We start from the raw sequence: 4151 nt of genomic DNA, 5'->3' as shown, positions 1-4151 counted from the left end.
ATATTCATATTTGGATGTGAGGTTATGTTTGTGTGCTTTCATTCTCTTTGTTTTGTTGCCAAGACGATTAGTTTCTTGCTTCTTCTAGGGTATAGCTTGCCTCCTTATGTTGGGCTTTACCATTTATTATCCTTTGTAGTGCTGGATTTGTAGAAACATATTGTGTAAATTTGGTTTTGTCATGGAATATCTTGGTCTCTCCATCAATGTTAATTGAGAGTTTTGCAGGATACAGTAACCTGGGCTGGCATTTGTGTTCTCTTAGGGTCTGTATGACATCAGTCCAGGATCTTCTGGCCTTCATAGTTTCTGGCGAGAAGTCTGGTGTGATTCTGATAGGTCTCCCTTTATATGTTACTTGACCTTTTTCCCTTACTGCTTTTAATATTCTTTCTTTATTTTGTGCATTTGGTGTTTTGACAATTATGTGACGGGAGGTGTTTCTTTTCTGGTCCAATCTATTTGGAGTTCTGTAGGCTTCTTGTATGTCTATGGGTATCTCTTTTTTTAGGTTAGGGAAGTTTTCTTCTATGATTTTGTTGAAGATATTTACTGGTCCTTTGAGCTGGGAGTCTTCACTCTCTTCTATACCTATTATCCTTAGGTTTGATCTTCTCATTGAGTCCTGGATTTCCTGTATGTTTTGGACCAGTAGCTTTTTCCGCTTTACATTATCTTTGACAGTTGAGTCAATGATTTCTATGGAATCTTCTGCTCCTGAGATTCTCTCTTCCATCTCTTGTATTCTGTTGGTGAAGCTTGTATCTACAGCTCCTTGTCTCTTCTTTTGGTTTTCTATATCCAGGGTTGTTTCCATGTGTTCTTTCTTGATTGCTTCTATTTCCATTTTTAATTCCTTCAACTGTTTGATTGTGTTTTCCTGGAATTCTTTCAGGGATTTTTGCGATTCCTCTCTGTAGGCTTCTACTTGTTTATTAATGTTTTCCTGTGTTTCCCTAAGTGTGTTCATGTCTTTCTTGAAGTCCTCCAGCATCATGATCAAATATGATTTTGAAACTAGATCTTGCTTTTCTGGTGTGTTTGGATATTCCGTGTTTGCTTTGGTGGGAGAATTGGGCTCCGATGATGGCATGTAGTCTTGGTTTCTGTTGCTTGGGTTCCTGCGCTTGCCTCTCGCCATCAGATTATCTCTAGTGTTACTTTGTTCTGCTATTTCTGACAGTGGCTAGACTGTCCTATAAGCCTGTGTGTCAGGAATGCTGTAGACCTGTTTTCCTGTCTTTCAGTCAGTTATGGGGACAGAGTGTTCTGCTTTCGGGCGTGTAGTTTTTCCTCTCTACAGGTCTTCAGCTGTTCCTGTGGGCCTGTGTCTTGAGTTCACCAGGCAGCTTTCTTGCAGCAGAAAATTTGGTCTTACCTGTGGTCCCGAGGCTCAGGTTCGCTCGTGGGGTGCTGTCCAGGGGCTCTCTGCAGTGGCAGCAACCAGGAAGACCTGTGTCGCCCCTTCCGGGAGCTTCAGTGCACCAGGGTTCCAGATGGTCTTTGGCTTTTTCCTCTGGCGTCCGAGATGTGTGTGCAGGGAGCAGTGTCTTCTGGTTTCCCAGGCTTGTCTGCCTCTCTGAAGGTTTAGCTCTCCCTCCCACGGGATTTGGGTGTAGAGAACTGTTTATCCGGTCTGTTTCTTTCAGGTTCAGGTGGTGTCTCAGGCAGGGGTCCTGCCGCTCCTGGGCCCTCCCCCACGGGAGCCCAGAGGCCTTATACAGTTTCCTCTTGGGCCAGGGATGTGGGCAGGGGTGAGCAGTGTTGGTGGTCTCTTCCGCTCTGCAGCCTCAGGAGTGCCCACCTGACCAGGCGGTTGGGCCTCGTAACATACTCTTATATGCTACAATATATTTTGGTCACGTATCTGTTATTATATTCTTAAATAACTTGGATAACAGAATTTAACTTTCGTTTCATCTTAGTATTAAAACTCAAATTTAATGTGTGCTTGTTTGCTTTTGATGGCACATTGTAGGCTTATTAATTCAAACATATTACTATCTAACATTTGTTCAACCATTTATGGTTTATGGCAGCTTACTGCATTCTGTATTCTTATTTTATGAAGTAACTATGTCTCTGACACACTTCCTATCTGACCACTACAATGACCCTTTGTCTCCTCATACATGAAGCTAAAGTCTTGTTTAAAATGTAAAGCCTAGAGCCGCCCCCTTCTACTTGGTCACGTTGAGCCGCTCCCGGGCTTGGCATCGGGCCTCTGCAGCCGCCCACCGCCAGAAGCTTCCAGCCTCACCACTATGGATCCCCGCAAAGTGAGCGAGCTTCGGGCCTTCGTGAAGATGTGTAGGCAGGACCCGAGCGTCCTGCACACCGAGGAAATGCGTTTCCTGAGGGAGTGGGTGGAGAGCATGGGGGGTAAAGTACCACCTGCTACTCATAAAGCGAAGTCAGAAGAAAACACTAAGGAAGAAAAAAGAGACAAGACGACAGAGGACAACATAAAGACAGAGGAGCCATCGAGTGAGGAGAGCGATCTAGAAATTGACAATGAAGGTGTAATTGAAGCAGACACTGATGCTCCTCAGGAAATGGGAGATGAAAATGCAGAGATAACTGAGGCGATGATGGATAAAGCAAATGAAAAGAAGGGGGCTGCCATCGACGCTCTAAATGATGGTGAGCTCCAGAAAGCCATTGACTTGTTCACAGACGCCATCAAGCTAAACCCTCGCTTGGCCATTCTGTATGCCAAGAGAGCCAGTGTTTTCGTCAAATTACAGAAGCCAAATGCTGCCATCCGAGACTGTGACAGAGCTATTGAAATAAACCCTGATTCAGCTCAGCCATACAAATGGAGAGGGAAAGCGCACAGACTCCTGGGTCACTGGGAAGAAGCAGCTTGCGATCTTGCCCTGGCCTGTAAATTGGACTATGATGAGGACGCCAGTGCAATGCTGAGAGAAGTCCAGCCTCGGGCTCAAAAAATTGCTGAACATCGGAGAAAGTATGAGCGAAAACGTGAAGAGCGAGAGATAAAAGAACGAATAGAAAGGGTGAAGAAGGCTCGAGAAGATCATGAAAAAGCCCAAAGGGAAGAAGAAGCCAGAAGACAATCTGGATCTCAGTTTGGCTCTTTTCCAGGTGGTTTTCCTGGGGGAATGCCTGGTAATTTTCCTGGAGGAATGCCTGGAATGGGAGGGGCCATGCCAGGAATGGCAGGAATGCCTGGACTCAATGAAATCCTCAGTGACCCAGAGGTTTTGCAGCCATGCAGGATCCAGAAGTCATGGTGGCTTTCCAGGATGTGGCCCAGAACCCATCAAATATGTCAAAATATCAGAACAACCCAAAGGTTATGAATCTCATCAGTAAATTGTCAGCCAAGTTTGGAGGTCACTCATAATGTCAAAGCCCTTGCTGAATGAAGAACAGCTTAGCTCACTTACTGGATGTTGCAATAATACAAACCAGTGTACCTCTGACCAGAGGTCACCAGAGAGCTGGGGCGCTTCGAAGATAATCCCTACCCTCTGCATCATATGCGGCTGAGGCATATTACAGTGGTTTGCCATTAGAGTGTTCATTCAGATAATGTTTTCCTATTAGGAATTACAAACTTAAAACATTTTTCAACCTTAAACATATTTTTTAAAAATTTAGGGGATGTCAATTCCTACATTTTTCGTTACTAATCTTTTTGGGTTTTTCCTTTTGAATTACTGGGCAAGGAAGGTGAATGTGGATGATTTACTGCTTTCATGAATGAAATAAAGATTTGTTAGTGGGAAGCAAATAAAACACGTTTAAGTTGAAAAAAAAATGTAAAGCCTATATTTAAAATCAGTCTCCAAGTGTTTTAGTTTTTGTTCATAGTCACATAAGGGCATGTGAACACAATTGAACCAATTATGAAATCATGTGTCACTCTATTGGTGATGAAAAACAGGCGAGACAATATTGTCATCAACTTCTCTAAGTACAGACATTCCATAAGCCTTAGGTAAAGAGTAAGTATTTCTAGGCATCCAGACTTGCTTAATAGCTGTCAGGTGTGCACTGAAAATTTGGTACTCCCTCAGGGGTTTGGTAACAATCCATCAAGGTTAAAGCCGGTGTGCCTTTCAAGACACATAGATCATCTGGCATCATCCTCAGCTTGGTGTCATGTCAAATGGGCAGTCTCT

General features: G+C 43.8%; 1 pseudogene; it reads left to right on the top strand.

Annotated features, from left to right (window-relative positions):
* Nucleotides 1–2154: 2154 nt before the first annotated feature.
* Nucleotides 2155–3787, top strand: St13-ps2 (ST13, Hsp70 interacting protein, pseudogene 2; annotated as a pseudogene).
* Nucleotides 3788–4151: the final 364 nt, after the last annotated feature.

Source organism: Rattus norvegicus, chromosome 6 (assembly GCF_036323735.1).
Source record: "Rattus norvegicus strain BN/NHsdMcwi chromosome 6, GRCr8, whole genome shotgun sequence".
Lineage (NCBI taxonomy): Eukaryota > Metazoa > Chordata > Mammalia > Rodentia > Muridae > Rattus > Rattus norvegicus.
Note: the sequence above shows the minus strand (reverse complement) of the source record. Positions and strands in the feature narration are given on the sequence as shown.